Genomic DNA, 17500 nt, shown 5'->3' with positions numbered 1-17500 from the left:
AATCTTGTTGGGGCGTGAGGGCGTGGAGGCGGAAGGGAAGGAGAGGGAGGAAGGGGAAGGCGAGAGTGGGAGAGGGGAGGGGAGGAGCAATTCGAGGGGAGGAAAGGGGAGAGGGGAGGGGGGGTGGAAGGGAAGGAGAGGGAGGAAGGGGAAGCCGAGAGGGGGAGGGGGAAGGGGGGAGGGGAGGGGGGGGGAGGAGCAATTCGAGGGGGGGAGAGGGGAGGGGAGGGGGGTGGGGAGGAGCAATTCGAGGGGAGGAGGGGGGAGGGGTGGGGGGGTGGGGAGGAGCAATTCGAGGGGAGGAAAGGGGAGAGGGGAGGGGGGAGGGGCGTGGAGGCGGAAGGGAAGGAGAGGGAGGAAGGGGAAGCCGAGAGGGGGAGAGGGGAGGGGAGGGGTGGGTGGGGAGGAGCAATTCGAGGGGAGAGAGGAGGGGAAGAGGGGAGGAAAGGGGAGAGGGGAGGAGGGACGGGGAGAGGAGGTAAATGGGAGCTGAGATGTTCTGGACTGGCTACCTGGAGGAACGTTCCTGATAGACGGGAGTCAGAGATATTGAACGATAAATGAAGGAATAGCAAAATACAGAAGATAATACATATCGAAAGTTAGGATAAATGAAGGAATAGCAAAATACAGGAGAAGATAATACATAATTTCACTTAAAATAAGAAATCAAAGATATATCGAAAGTTAGGATAAATGAGGGAATAGACAAATATAGAAGATAGAACATAATTTCACTAAAAGTAAGAACTCAAAAATATATCGAAAGTTAGGATAAACGAAGGAATAGCAAAATACAGGAGAAGATAATACATAATTTCACTAAAAATAGAAATTAGAGATATATCGAAAGTTAGGATAAACGAAGGAATAGCAAAACACAGGAGAAAATTGAACATATTTCCGCTAAAAAGGGAAATAAAAAAAATATAGAAAGTTACAAAAGCGATATAGATAATAAAAAAGGTGTATAGAAAGATAAAATGAAACAAGGGGACAGTGAGGACCTATAAACTGTGACGTTTCGAGTCCCACGAGACTCCTCATCCGATAAGGGATCATATTCCTAAAGAATTGGTACTTCAAAGGGTCATGTAGAGAAGGTAAGAATAGAGAATGAATATCTTCACAATACAAGAGACGTATCTGAACGGTTTCAAATACATCTTCGGAAATACGTGATATAAACCGAGTCGAATACAGGGGGTCCTCGACTTACGACGGAGATCCGTTCCTACGATGGCGTCGTAACCCGAATTTTGACGTAAGTCGGAACACACCTAAATACAGTACATAAGCACCGAAGTCACTCACATATGCTAATGCAGTATGTATACATGTATTGAAAGTCATAATCTAAAACATAACAAGACACTTCTATGACGTACATGAAAGCATAACTAGGGCTAAAGGAACACATGGAAGACAAACCGTAAATACTGCACATGATTTCTAGCGTCGTAGCCACGAAACGTCGTAAGTCGAGACCGTCGTAAACCGAGGACCCCCTGTACATCTCTTGTATTGCGAAGATATTCATTCTCATTCATAACTTTTCTACATTGGTCAACATGAATACGACTCAAGAGGTCAGTCACTTCCTGACCCATCTTTGACCCCAGCAAGTTGATGTTCGCATGCCAGTACTTTCTCACAGTTGAGTAGAATAAAAAAAAATAAAAAAATTATTCCCAAAGGCCTTTATTTACAATTATAATCTTTGCATCAAAATATCATCAGAACTTAGATTCATAAATTTCTTTATAGACAAATATGTAAATGATTTGGTAAATAAAAAAATATAAAATGATAAAAATAAAAAAACGAACATCTCTTAATTATCAAATAGGCTTGTATAACTTATTAATTAATTGCTGAATAGATAAACAGACAGGTAAACACGTAAATAAATACTAAACAAAAATCCCAACTATCATAAGACTGAGACATAAACAAACAAAAAATAATTAACCTGCAGCAGATGAATTAAAACACATAAATCACCAATTAGATAAACAAACCGTTAAATAATCTATTTAATAACCAAACAAATCTCTGAGGAAACAAGTAGGTTAGACAAATGGCAGAACACAACGATAATATATTTAAAAAAAAATAAATAAAATAAACAACTAAAAAGTCACGTGATTATAAAAACAGATGGATGCCTGAATAAACAAATAAACCAATAAAAATAACTAAAAATAAACTACTAAAAAGTCACATGACAAAAAAATCGGAGTGAACCACACAAATGGCGAAGGAACACACGAAGTGATAATATATAGATCATTAGATTATCACCTAGATTAGTCAACCAACCAGACAAATCCCCAAACAGATAAATACAAAGACAAACAATCAATCAACTCACTAACTATTGAGGGTGTTGACACATAAATCATTTGATAATTAATAATCAACAATAATCAACAAGCAAACAAATCTCCAATTAGATAAATAAATCCAATCACATAAATACATACACAAGCAAACCATAAAATTACTAAAAAATATTCATGAATCACGTGACCAGAAAATTTGAGAGAGCCATACAAATGGCGGACGAATACATAGGGAGCCGATATATAAATCCTTAAATAATCAAATTAATAATCAAGCAATCAGAGAATTCCTCTAGATAAATATATAGACAAGCAATCAATCAAAATCCTAAAAATAACCAAAGAAATCAGAGTGAACTAGACATATGGCGGAAAAATAAACAGAGGGTGAGAATGCTGATAGATAAAACATGAGCTAATCAATAAAATAATCTTTAAAAAATAATAATAATAAATCCAAACAGATAAATACATCGACAAACAACCAAATCCCTAAATATAACCGACGAATATTTCACAATAATTCACATGATAAGGAATCGGAGTGAGCTAGACCAATGGCGGAGAATACACGGAGGTTGAGAACCCTTACATATCAAATATTAATTTCTCAAGTAAATAATCAAACAAACAAATTTCCAAACAGGTAAATACATCGACAAACAATTAAATTCCCCAAAATAACCAACAAGTAAATCACGTGACAAGAAATATCGGAGTGAGGCAGACAAATGGCGGAGGAATATAATGGGCGCCGATACATAAATCCTTAAATAATCAAAATAACAATCATATAAGCAAAGAATTCCCCCAAGATAGATATCAAAACAAGCAATCAATCAAATCCCTATAAATAACCATCGAATAAATCACGTGACGAAGAATATCGGAGTGAGGCAGACAAATGGCGGAGAAATACACAGAGGCTGAAAATGCTGATATATCAAACATTATTTAATCAAGTAAATAATCTAACAAATTTCCCAACAGATAAATACATCGACAAACAATCAAATTCCTAAAGATAACCAATTAAATCCCTGTAAATAACCATCGAATAAATCACGTGACGAAGAACATCGGAGCGAGCCAGACAAATGGCGGAGGAATACACGGAGGATGAGAATACTGATATGTCAAACATTAATTAATCAAGTAAATAACCAAATAAATACCCAATCAGAGAAATACACTGACAGAAACTCAAACCTCTATAAAATATCCAAAGAATAAATCACGTGACGAGGAAAATCGGAGCGAGCCTGACAAATGGCGGAGGAATACACGAGGCTGAGAATACTGACATGTCAAACATTAATTAATCAAGTAAATAACCAAATAAATACCCAAACAGATAAATACATTGACAGAAATTCAAACCCTTATAAAATATCCAAAGAATAAATCACGTGACCAGGAAAATCGGAGCGAGCCTGACAAATGGCGGAGGAATACATGGAGGGCGACGGCGCTGTGTTATTGAGGCGAACACGCCTAACCCCGCGCGCGTGCTAGTGTTCGAGGGCCTGACATGTCACCGTTTGAATCCTGACCAAATTCTGACTTGTCTCTTGATTGAATATATGCATATTTGTTTGTATGCATGTATGCAGGGGTGGGAGAGAGCGTTTGTATGCGCACATGCATGTTTGCATATTTCTGTTTATCTATATATGGACATGTACTTGTTCCTCTGCATATGCATACGGGGATGTATGTGTTTGTATGCGTTGTTTTTTGACTTCGGCTTCGGATACCGAGAACCTCTATACGCTTCATTGGTATCTTTCTCGAACTAAGAACAATATGGCTCTGATTATTGATTTCTGGTACAGTTACTAGCGCTTATTAGCCATTGATTAACGAGGATAATTGCTTTTAAGGCTTCAGTAATCAGTTCTCAGAAATAAGTATTGCTCTGGTGATAATAAACAAAAGTGACGCACGTGACAAGAACTTGAAACGAACCAATTAATGATAATTAAGTCTAAATAGATAATTAGAGGAAGGTGGAAACACTATATGATACAGATGACAATTTCCTTTTTACTCTGCCACGGATAAATCTTTGAAGAATTTCATGTAGTGATGTCTTATATATGCAATTTTATTTTACTGGTATAATGTTTTAGATATTCTTCAATCTATATTTATTTATTTGTGCTCGTGTGTGTACATTTCTGGTCTCCGCACTCAATTATTGTCTTACATTGGATATATAGGATGAGTAGTACATGTAATAAATGATAAATTAAAGATAATAGGATGAGTAGTACATGTAATAAAAGATAAATTAAAGATAATAGGATGAGTAGTACATGTAATAAAAGATAAATTAAAGATAATAGGATGAGTAGTACATGTAATAAAAGATAAATTAAAGATAATAGGATGAGTAGTACATGTAATAAAAGGTAAAATAAAGATAATACTGGAAAATCCGATTAATTACAAGAAAATCCTCAGGTCATTCTAATTTACCCGTCTTTGAAAACGGGATATTCAGAATAATAAATACATACATATAATAGCAAAAATAAAGCGGAAAAAATCTTCAAAAAGCAAATTTACAAAGATTTTCAAGGTTTTACGGGTCCCTTGCAGTACCTAACCTTTCCTCGGGTCAAGAATACAGGTCACAGGTCACGTCTGAAAACCCGTTGACCAGTTGACCAGTGACCACAATAATACAGTAATAAAAATAGATACAAATTCCACATAAGGTGTTACCCATTTTTATTGTTTGTTTGTCACTTAAAGATCGTTTTGTCTCAAATAAGAGATTGATGTGAGAGGACAAAGACAAAAATATTTTCGACCCAAAAATTACGTTTGAAAATTGCAAAGCCACAAAATCTTAAGGACATTGTAAGACTGACTTCACCTCCTCAAATACATCTTAGAGTTACGTAAGATAATGTTTATTTCTTTCAATTTTTTTTTATTGTTTACCTCTGATATACCCTTTATAGCGGTTTATTCATGAACACCACAACATATAGCCTTCATTTTATAGACAACATATATAGTATATCCTTTATTATATATATACTTCACTCTTTCGCTTCAACCTTACAAATAAATAAATAAAAAACTAACCACAAAGGAATCTCTAACCATCTCTCATTGTTTAACGCTCTCATTTTAGAGCATTATTACACATTCAAAGAAAGGGTGACGTCATGAAGGAGTGTCGAGGAAATGACGTCATATAGTGATGGTGACGTCAGAGAGAAAACAGGCAACGGGAACGGTAGTGAAGGAAATTGAAGGACCGGTGGATGGCAACAAAGAGTGACGTCACAGAGCGAGTCACGAACGAGAGAGAGAAAGATCGTGAAAGAGATATTGATGTTCTTGAATAAACTAGTGATATTGTGGAATAGAAAAAAATAGATATCAAGGAAGATAAAAAAAGAAAAATAAATGAATACAAGAGAGAGAGAGAGAGAGAGAAGGAGAAAGATCGAAAGAGAGAGAAAGGGATGGATGGAAAAAGAGAGAGAGAGAGAGGAGAAAGATCGAAAGAGAGAGAAAGGGAGGGATGGAAAAAGAGAGAGAGAGAGAAAGGGAGAAAGAGAATGAGAAAGATCGAATGGGAGAGGAAGGGAGGAATGGAAAAAGGGAGGGAGGGAGGGAGAAAGAGAAAGAGAATGAGGAAGATCGAAAGAGAGAGAAATGGAGGAGGGGAGAGAAAGAGAATGATGAAAGATGAAAAAAGAAAAAAACTAAAAATAATGATAATAATTAGATTAAAAAAACTATTCTCAGCAAAACGACCGAATATCGACCAAAAGGAAGCAGATTTTATGACGTCACGAAGGACAGACGATGACATCACATAAAATTGGTGACGTCACATAAAAGACCCTCAGTGACGTCACGGAAGGGAAGCGATGACGTAACCAGCTCATAGGACGAAGAAGTATCAAGAGAAAAAAAAAATCAACAATAATAATAGCGGAAAAGAATTTTCTTTTTTTTACCGAAAATCGAAAATCGCCACAAGACGCCCCCTCCTCCTCCCCCTCCCCTCCCCCCCCCCACAAACTTTCTATAAAAAAAGTTCCTTAAAAAAAAAAGAAAAAAAAAACATCAACCAAAATCCCGGAAGAGAATTTTCTTTCTTTTTTTTTTTTATCCAAATCGAAAATCACTACAATACACTCCCACCTCCCCCCCCCCCCCCGCCCCAGAAAAAAAATTAAAAAAAAAGTTTCTTAAAAAAAAGAAAAAAAAAAAAAAAAAAAAACATCAACCATGGTCCCGGAAGTTATTATTTATTTTATCTTTTTTTTTTTTTTTACTTTTCTTTTTTTTCCCCAAATCGAAAATCGCTTGAATACACCCCCACCCAACCCCTCCTCCCCCTCTCCCCCCTAAAAAAAAAAAAAACTTTCTAAAAAAAACATTCAAAAAAAAAAAAAAACTTCCCGTTCGATAAAAAAAATACCGTTACGTTCAAAAAGAAAGAAAAAAAAAAACTTTCCATGCCTTTCTCCAACACAACATAACCACCACCGACTCTCCCACCAAACCGACTTCTCATTTCATAACTTCATAACTTCACCCGATAACGTCCGATAAGACCAATCCTTGACAGAACTTCCTCCCAAAACGCTTCTTGTCACAACCGCACGAACGAAACCCTGATCAGCTGTTTCCTCCCAAAACGTTTCTTGTCCCAACCGCACGAACGAAACCCTGATCAGCTGTTTCCTCCCAAAAAGCTTCTTGTCACAACCGCACGAACGAAACCCTGATCAGCTGTTTCCTCCCAAAAAGCTTCTTGTCACAACCGCACGAACGAAACCCTGATCAGCTGTTTCCTCCCAAAACGTTTCTTGTCCCAACCGCACGAACGAAACCCTGATCAGCTGTTTCCTCCCAAAACGCTTCCTGTCCCAACCGCACGAACGAAACCCTGATCAGCTGTTTCCTCCCAAAACGCTTCTTGTCACAACCGCACGAACGAAACCCTGATCAGCTGTTTCCTCCCAAAACGTTTCTTGTCACAACCGCACGAACGAAGCCCTGATCAGCTGTTTCCTCCCAAAACGCTTCTTGTCACAACCGCACGAACGAAACCCTGATCAGCTGTTTCCTCCCAAAACGCTTCTTGTCACAACCGCACGAACGAAACCCTGATCAGCTGTTTCCTCCCAAAACGCTTCTTGTCACAACCGCACGAACGAAACCCTGATCAGCTGTTTCCTCCCAAAACGCTTCTTGTCCCAACCGCACGAACGAAACCCTGATCAGCTGTTTCCTCCCAAAACGCTTCTTGTCCCAACCGCACGAACGAAACCCTGATCAGCTGTTTCCTCCCAAAACGTTTCTTGTCACAACCGCACGAACGAAACCCTGATCAGCTGTTTCCTCCCAAAACGCTTCTTGTCACAACCGCACGAACGAAACCCTGATCAGCTGTTTCCTCCCAAAACGCTTCTTGTCACAACCGCACGAACGAAACCCTGATCAGCTGTTTCCTCCCAAAACGCTTCTTGTCACAACCGCACGAACGAAACCCTGATCAGCTGTTTCCTCCCAAAACGCTTCTTGTCCCAACCGCACGAACGAAACCCTGATCAGCTGTTTCCTCCCAAAACGCTTCTTGTTACAACCGCACGAACGAAACCCTGATCAGCTGTTTCCTCCCAAAACGCTTCTTGTCACAACCGCACGAACGAAACCCTGATCAGCTGTTTCCTCCCAAAACGCTTCTTGTCCCAACCGCACGAACGAAACCCTGATCAGCTGTTTCCTCCCAAAACGCTTCTTGTCCCAACCGCACGAACGAAACCCTGATCAGCTGTTTCCTCCCAAAACGCTTCTTGTCCCAACCGCACGAACGAAACCCTGATCAGCTGTTTCCTCCCAAAACGTTTCTTGTCACAACCGCACGAACGAAACCCTGATCAGCTGTTTCCTCCCAAAACGCTTCTTGTCACAACCGCACGAACGAAACCCTGATCAGCTGTTTCCTCCCAAAACGCTTCTTGTCACAACCGCACGAACGAAACCCTGATCAGCTGTTTCCTCCCAAAACGCTTCTTGTCACAACCGCACGAACGAAACCCTGATCAGCTGTTTCCTCCCAAAACGCTTCTTGTCACAACCGCACGAACGAAACCCTGATCAGCTGTTTCCTCCCAAAACGCTTCTCGTCACAACCGCACGAACGAAACCCTGATCAGCTGTTTCCTCCCAAAACGCTTCTTGTCCCAACCGCACGAACGAAACCCTGATCAGCTGTTTCCTCCCAAAACGCTTCTTGTCACAACCGCACGAACGAAACCCTGATCAGCTGTTTCCTCCCAAAACGCTTCTTGTCACAACCGCACGAACGAAACCCTGATCAGCTGTTTCCTCCCAAAACGCTTCTTGTCACAACCGCACGAACGAAACCCTGATCAGCTGTTTCCTCCCAAAACGCTTCTTGTCACAACCGCACGAACGAAACCCTGATCAGCTGTTTCCTCCCAAAACGTTTCTTGTCACAACCGCACGAACGAAACCCTGATCAGCTGTTTCCTCCCAAAACGCTTCTTGTCACAACCGCACGAACGAAACCCTGATCAGCTGTTTCCTCCCAAAACGCTTCTTGTCACAACCGCACGAACGAAACCCTGATCAGCTGTTTCCTCCCAAAACGCTTCTTGACACAACCGCACGAACGAAACCCTGATCAGCTGTTTCCTCCCAAAACGCTTCTTGTCACAACCGCACGAACGAAACCCTGATCAGCTGTTTCCTCCCAAAACGCTTCTTGTCACAACCGCACGAACGAAACCCTGATCAGCTGTTTCCTCCCAAAACGCTTCTTGACACAACCGCACGAACGAAACCCTGATCAGCTGTTTCCTCCCAAAACGCTTCTTGTCACAACCGCACGAACGAAACCCTGATCAGCTGTTTCCTCCCAAAACGCTTCTTGTCACAACCGCACGAACGAAACCCTGATCAGCTGTTTCCTCCCAAAACGTTTCTTGTCACAACCGCAAGAACGAAACCCTGATCAGCTGTTTCCTCCCAAAACGCTTCTTGTCCCAACCGCACGAACGAAACCCTGATCAGCTGTTTCCTCCCAAAACGCTTCTTGTCCCAACCGCACGAACGAAACCCTGATCAGCTGTTTCCTCCCAAAAAGCTTCTCGTCACAACCGCACGAACGAAACCCTGATCAGCTGTTTCCTCCCAAAACGCTTCCTGTCACAACCGCACGAACGAAACCCTGATCAGCTGTTTCCTCCCAAAACGCTTCCTGTCACAACCGCACGAAACCCTGATCAGCTGTTTCCTCCCAAAAAGCTTCTTGTCACAACCACACGAACGAAACCCTGATCAGCTGTTTCCTCCCAAAACGCTTCTTGTCACAACCGCACGAACGAAACCCTGATCAGCTGTTTCCTCCCAAAACGCTTCCTGTCACAACCGCACGAAACCCTGATCAGCTGTTTCCTCCCAAAACGCTTCTTGTCACAACCGCACGAACGAAACCCTGATCAGCTGTTTCCTCCCAAAACGCTTCTTGTCACAACCGCACGAACGAAACCCTGATCAGCTGTTTCCTCCCAAAACGTTTCTTGTCACAACCGCACGAACGAAACCCTGATCAGCTGTTTCCTCCCAAAACGTTTCTTGTCACAACCGCACGAACGAAACCCTGATCAGCTGTTTCCTCCCAAAACGCTTCTTGTCACAACCGCACGAACGAAACCCTGATCAGCTGTTCCCTCCCAAAACGCTTCTTGTCACAACCGCACGAACGAAACCCTGATCAGCTGTTTCCTCCCAAAACGCTTCTTGTCACAACCGCACGAACGAAACCCTGATCAGCTGTTTCCTCCCAAAACGTTTCTTGTCACAACCGCACGAACGAAACCCTGATCAGCTGTTTCCTCCCAAAACGCTTCTTGTCACAACCGCACGAACGAAACCCTGATCAGCTGTTTCCTCCCAAAACGTTTCTTGTCACAACCGCACGAACGAAACCCTGATCAGCTGTTTCCTCCCAAAACGTTTCTTGTCACAACCGCACGAACGAAACCCTGATCAGCTGTTTCCTCCCAAAACGCTTCTTGTCACAACCGCACGAACGAAACCCTGATCAGCTGTTTCCTCCCAAAACGCTTCTCGTCACAACCGCACGAACGAAACCCTGATCAGCTGTTTCCTCCCAAAACGCTTCTTGTCACAACCGCACGAACGAAACCCTGATCAGCTGTTTCCTCCCAAAACGCTTCTCGTCACAACCGCACGAACGAAACCCTGATCAGCTGTTTCCTCCCAAAACGTTTCTTGTCACAACCGCACGAACGAAACCCTGATCAGCTGTTTCCTCCCAAAACGCTTCTTGTCACAACCGCACGAACGAAACCCTGATCAGCTGTTTCCTCCCAAAACGTTTCTTGTCACAACCGCACGAACGAAACCCTGATCAGCTGTTTCCTCCCAAAACGCTTCTTGTCACAACCGCACGAACGAAACCCTGATCAGCTGTTTCCTCCCAAAACGCTTCTTGTCACAACCGCACGAACGAAACCCTGATCAGCTGTTTCCTCCCAAAACGCTTCTTGTCACAACCGCACGAACGAAACCCTGATCAGCTGTTTCCTCCCAAAACGTTTCTTGTCACAACCGCACGAACGAAACCCTGATCAGCTGTTTCCTCCCAAAACGCTTCTTGTCACAACCGCACGAACGAAACCCTGATCAGCTGTTTCCTCCCAAAACGCTTCTTGTCACAACCGCACGAACGAAACCCTGATCAGCTGTTTCCTCCCAAAACGCTTCCTGTCACAACCGCACGAACGAAACCCTGATCAGCTGTTTCCTCCCAAAACGTTTCTTGTCACAACCGCACGAAACGAACGAAACCCTGATCAGCTGTTTCCTCCCAAAACGCTTCCTGTCACAACCGCACGAACGAAACCCTGATCAGCTGTTTCCTCCCAAAACGCTTCTTGTCACAACCGCACGAAACCCTGATCAGCTGTTTCCTCCCAAAACGCTTCTTGTCACAACCGCACGAACGAAACCCTGATCAGCTGTTTCCTCCCAAAACGCTTCTTGTCACAACCGCACGAAACCCTGATCAGCTGTTTCCTCCCAAAACGCTTCTTGTCACAACCGCACGAACGAAACCCTGATCAGCTGTTTCCTCCCAAAACGCTTCTTGTCACAACCGCACGAAACCCTGATCAGCTGTTTCCTCCCAAAACGCTTCTTGTCACAACCGCACGAAACCCTGATCAGCTGTTTCCTCCCAAAACGTTTCCTGTCACAACCGCACGAACGAAACCCTGATCAGCTGTTTCCTCCCAAAACGCTTCTTGTCACAACCGCACGAACGAAACCCTGATCAGCTGTTTCCTCCCAAAACGCTTCTTGTCACAACCGCACGAAACCCTGATCAGCTGTTTCCTCCCAAAACGCTTCTTGTCACAACCGCACGAAACCCTGATCAGCTGTTTCCTCCCAAAACGCTTCTTGTCACAACCGCACGAACGAAACCCTGATCAGCTGTTTCCTCCCAAAACGCTTCTTGTCACAACCGCACGAACGAAACCCTGATCAGCTGTTTCCTCCCAAAACGCTTCTTGACACAACCGCACGAACGAAACCCTGATCAGCTGTTTCCTCCCAAAACGTTTCTTGTCACAACCGCACGAACGAAACCCTGATCAGCTGTTTCCTCCCAAAACGCTTCTTGTCCCAACCGCACGAACGAAACCCTGATCAGCTGTTTCCTCCCAAAACGCTTCTTGTCACAACCGCACGAACGAAACCCTGATCAGCTGTTTCCTCCCAAAACGCTTCTTGTCACAACCGCACGAACGAAACCCTGATCAGCTGTTTCCTCCCAAAACGTTTCTTGTCACAACCGCACGAACGAAACCCTGATCAGCTGTTTCCTCCCAAAAAGCTTCTTGTCACAACCGCACGAACGAAACCCTGATCAGCTGTTTCCTCCCAAAACGTTTCTTGTCACAACCGCACGAACGAAACCCTGATCAGCTGTTTCCTCCCAAAAAGCTTCTTGTCACAACCGCACGAACGAAACCCTGATCAGCTGTTTCCTCCCAAAACATTTCTTGTCACAACCGCACGAACGAAACCCTGATCAGCTGTTTCCTCCCAAAACGTTTCTTGTCACAACCGCACGAACGAAACCCTGATCAGCTGTTTCCTCCCAAAAAGCTTCTTGTCACAACCGCACGAACGAAACCCTGATCAGCTGTTTCCTCCCAAAACGCTTCTTGTCCCAACCGCACGAACGAAACCCTGATCAGCTGTTTCCTCCCAAAAAGCTTCTTGTCACAACCGCACGAAACCCTGATCAGCTGTTTCCTCCCAAAACGCTTCTTGTCACAACCGCACGAACGAAACCCTGATCAGCTGTTTCCTCCCAAAAAGCTTCCTGTCACAACCGCACGAAACCCTGATCAGCTGTTTCCTCCCAAAACGCTTCTTGTCACAACCGCACGAACGAAACCCTGATCAGCTGTTTCCTCCCAAAACGCTTCTTGTCACAACCGCACGAACGAAACCCTGATCAGCTGTTTCCTCCCAAAACGTTTCTTGACACAACCGCACGAAACCCTGATCAGCTGTGCCAAGAGGTTCGCCATTGATCAAAAGCTAACGATTCGTGTCAAGTTATATTTAGTTCTGCCAGCGTCCGTCGCCAGTGCGCATGCGTGTGTGGGGGGGGGGGGGGTGGGGAGGGGAGATAGAGGGGAGGGAAGGGAAGGAGGGAGGGAGAGGGAGAGATAGGGGGAGGGAGGGAGGGAGGGAGAGATAGGGAGAGAAAGGGAGGGAGGGAGAGAGAGAGAGAGAGAGAAAGAGGAAGGGAGGGAGAGACAGAGAGAGAAAGGAAGAAAGGGAGGGAGGGAGAGAGCGAGGAAGGGAGGGAGGGAGAGAGAGAGACAGGCAGACAGAGAGAGAGTGGGAGGGAGGGAGAGAGAAAGAGAGAGAGTGAGGGAGGAGAGAAAGAGAGAGAGAGAATGTGAAAGATCGAAAGTTAGAGAAAGGGAGAGGTAGAAAGAAGGAGGGAGGGAGGAATAAAGAGAAAGAGAAGGAAGAAGATCGAAAGAGAAAGGGAGGGAGGGGGAGAATGAGAATGAGGAAGATCGAAAGAGAGAATAAGGAGAGAGAGGGAGATCGAAAAAGAGAGAATGAGAAGGAGGGAGGGAGAAAAAAAGAATGAGGAAGAACAAAAGAAAATGAGAAGCAGCAAGATCTAAAGAGAGAGAGAAAAAAAGGAGGGAGAGGAGGAAATAAGGAAGATCAAGAGAGAAAGGGAGGAAAGGAGAGAGACAAAGAGAATGAGGATGATTGAACGAGAGAGAAAGGGAGGGAGGGAGGTAGAGAAAAGGGGGAAGAGACACACATACAGATAGGCAAAGAGACAGACAGAGACAGAAGGAAAGAGAATGAGGGAGATAGAAAGGGAGAGAGAGAGAGGGAGAAGGAGAGAGACAGAGACAGAGAGAGAGAGAGAAAGGCTGAGACAGACAGACAGAGACAGAGGGTAAGAGAATGAGAGAGAGAAACAGACAGACAGACAGACAGAGACAGAAGGAAAGAGAAAGAGACAGACAGACAGACAGACAGAAACAGATACAGAGAGAGGAAGTCCGCCAACCTTGGACTATGCAGTTGCTATCGTGGAGAAAATATATTTTATCGATTCTTTCCGACAGTTTACGTCAGAGAAAGAGAGAAAAGCGAATAAGCGAATGGAAGTATAAATAATGCACATACACATACATACGAAAATGTGCAACCAGCAACAGCAAAGAGAGAGAGAAAACAGGCAATTATTTTTAGTAAAGGTAGAGGAGAGACGGGAGGAGGGGAGAGGTGGGGTGGGGGGAGGAACAGGAAAAGGGAGGGGGTAGGGAGGAGAGGGAGAGGGGAGGGGAGAGGGAGAGAAGTAGGAGGAGCGGGTAGGGAGGAGAGGGAGAGGAGGAGGAGGAAGGCGGAGAGGGGAGGGAGGAGAGGGAGAGGAGGAGGAAGAGGGAGAGGGAAGGACCAGGAGGAGGGAGGAGGTAGAAAGGAGGGGGGAGGGAGAGGGAGAGGAGGAGGAAGAGGGAGAGGGGGAAGAACCAGGAGGAGGGAGAGGGAGTAGAGAGGAGGAGGAGGGGGTATGGGGGGTATTGCCCGACCCCGAGCAGGAGGCAGTAACCGGGCCGACCAAGGTTGCGCCTCAGGTCGTGACCTCTGACCTCTCAACCTCCATCTTCCCCTCATACCCCCCTCCCTCATCCTCCCTCACCCCCTCCTCCCTCCTTCACCCCCGCTTAAACGTCTCCAAAGGAATTACAGGAACTTAGGAGCGAAGGCGCATGCGCGGGGCGGGACGGAAGGTCAAGGGTCAAGTCACGTGATCTGTCATGCGGGAGGTGGCGGAGGGAGGGGGGGGAAAGGAGGGGGCATAAGGGGAGGGAAGAGGGGTGAAAGGGAGGAGGGAGGGTATTAAGGGAGGGAAAAGGGGTGAAAGGGAGGGAGGAGGGAGGGATTAGGGAGAAGAGAGGGAAGGGTGGAAGGGTATTATGGGGGAAAGAGGAAAGAGAAAATCGAGGGAGAAGGATGAAGAGAGAGACACGATAATAAGGGAGAGAGAAGGAGAGGGAGGCTACGAAGAGGGAGAGGAAGGGAGGGCATTATGTTGAGGGAGAAGGGGGAGAAAGGGCAAGAAGAGCATAAAGAAGGGGGGATAGAGGAGGGATAATAATAGGGAGAAGGGGTAGGGGAGGGAGGGAGAGAGGGAGGGGGAAGGGGGGGTGAAGGGAGCCCGAGGCAACATTGCGCAATTTTGCATATCTTTCTTCCTTTCTTCCTCTCTTCCTTCTGTTTCTCCTTATCCTGCCTCTCTATTTTCTTCCTTTTTTCAATAATATCAAATCTTACAAACGATTTAGTCCGATTATAAGGATAAGAAAGTATAAATTTCAAGCGCTAGATGGCGGAAACATCGGCGGGAGATTTGAAAACAGTTTGAAAAAAAACCGTTAGGATTTTTTCCGACACAATGGCGTTTGAATGGTACGGTTGATCACAAATTACTAATGCTCTATGATTGAAGATGGTAAACTGAATGTATTATTGCAATGCTGTTTTTATGCTGTTTTCTTTCGCCTACAGATAGAAAGAGAGGGATAAGATGTTATTGAGTATTATTTCCTTTTTTCTTTCATTCTCTGTTTTTCTTAATATCTCTCTCTTATTATCTCTATCTCTCTCTCTCTCTCTCTCTCTCTCTCTCTCTCTCTCTCTCTCTCTCTCTCTCTCTCTCTCTCTCTCTCTCTCTCTCTCTCTCTCTCTCTCTCTCTCCTCCTCCTCCTCCACCTCCTCCTCCTGTTCCTCTCCCCACTCCTCATCCTTCTCCTCCTTTCCTTCCTCCTCCTCCTCCTTCTCCTCCTCTATGCTTCTTCTTTTCCTATTTTCTTTCTCCTTCTTTTCTTCTCCGTTATTATTGCTACTATTCTTATTCTAGTTTAATCTCTCCTCTTCTTCAATATTTTCCTCCTCCTACTCTTCCTCCTCGTCCTTCTTTTCTTCATTCCCTTCTTCTTCTTCCTCCTCCTCCTGTTCTTATCCACTTTTATCATCCTCATCTCTCCTCTTCCTCTTCTACCTCACTTCCTTCTCTTTCTCTTCCTCCTCATCCTCCTCCCTCTCGCCCTCCTCCTTCCCATCCTTCTTCCCCCCCCTCCTCCTCCTACTTCCTCTCGTCCTCTTCCTCCTCCTCCTCCTTTACTTTTTTTCTCATTCTCCTTCTTCCACTTCTTCTATTCTCCTCATCCTCATCCTCATCCTCTTCCTCTTCCTCTTCCTCCTACCCCTTCTCCTACTCCTCGCCCTCCTCCTCATCCTCCTCACTCTCTTCTTCCATCTCATCTCCTCCTCATCTTCATCCTATTCCCCTTAATCATCATCTTTCCCATCTCCCTCTCCTCTTCTTCCATGTTCTTCATCTGTCATTTCTTCTTTCATTTCCTTCTTTTACTTAATTTATTTATTTTACTTTATATCCCTATTCTCATCATTTTAGCTGCCATTTGTTTATTTTCTTTCTTTTTTTCTTTAGTTTTCTTTTGTTTTCTGTATTGGAAACCAAGTAGAATAACAAGGTAATATATAAAAAATGTATATGCAAATTACCTCTTTCAGAACATGCAGTCTTTATGTCGTTTTTTTTCTTTCTTTCTTTCTTGTTTTGTATTGTTTGTTTCATTTTTGCTTTTGTTCTGTTTATTTTTTGTTTTTGTTTTGTTTTGTTTTTTGCTTTTGTTGTGTTTCTTTTCTTTTTTGTTTCCTTTTTTTGTTTTTGTTTTGTTTTGTTTTTCTACGTAATTCGAAATCGGATCATTGCCATAGCTCACAATATCATGTAATTGACCTGACAGAAAATTCATCGAGTAAAACATAAATATCTTATTTGCTAACTTAACACTTAATGGTTATTTATCGTACTATTTTCCAGATTCTTTTCTCTTCTTCTTCTTCTTCTTCTTCTTCTTCTTTGTTATTTATTGTAGTATTTTCCAGTTTTGTTTGTTTTTTATTATTGTAGTATTTTCCAGTTTTTTTGTTTTTTTTGGGGGGGGGTTATTTATTGTAGTATTTTCCAGTTTTCTTTTTTTTCGGTTATTTATTGTAGTATTTTCTTCTTTTTTTGGGGGGTGCAAAAGAAAAATGTTGTCGATAATCAATACAACATTTGTGTAATAGTTTTTCTGGCTGTGTGGTATCAGGCCGATTCAATTACTGGAGAAAAACCGTTGAGTACATTGTAACGAATTTCGGTCCGCCATCAATTTTCTCGTGGGTGAGAATTTATCTGTTTTAATTTAGGTGTTTATTTTGTTCTTTAAATTCTTTTGTTTTCTTTGTGTGTGTGTGTGTGTAAGTGTGTGTGTGTGTGTGTGTGTGTGTGTGTGTGTGTGTTTTCTTTCTTTCTTTCTTTCTTTCTTTGGTCTGTTTCCCTGTCTGTTTCTCTATCTGTCTGTCTCTCTTTCTGTCTGTTTGTTTCTCTGTTTGTTTGTCTGCCTGTCTCATTCTCTCATTTTCTCATTCTCTTTCTTTCTTTCTTTGGTCTGTTTCCCTGTCTGTTTCTCTATCTGTCTGTCTCTTTCTGTCTGTTT

At 43.5% G+C, this 17500-nt stretch overlaps 1 protein-coding gene across 1 annotated transcript in view; it reads left to right on the top strand.

Moving 5' to 3' along the window:
• The window catches only part of LOC138867846 (proteoglycan 4-like), a 58996-nt gene that overhangs the window by 33912 nt on the left and 7584 nt on the right, over positions 1-17500 (top strand). The window lies entirely within an intron of this gene.

The sequence above is a fragment of the Penaeus vannamei genome, chromosome 32 (genome assembly GCF_042767895.1).
Source record: "Penaeus vannamei isolate JL-2024 chromosome 32, ASM4276789v1, whole genome shotgun sequence".
NCBI classification, from domain to species: domain Eukaryota; kingdom Metazoa; phylum Arthropoda; class Malacostraca; order Decapoda; family Penaeidae; genus Penaeus; species Penaeus vannamei.
The sequence above is the reverse complement of the archived record's forward strand: the minus strand, read 5'-3'. Positions and strand labels throughout refer to the sequence as shown.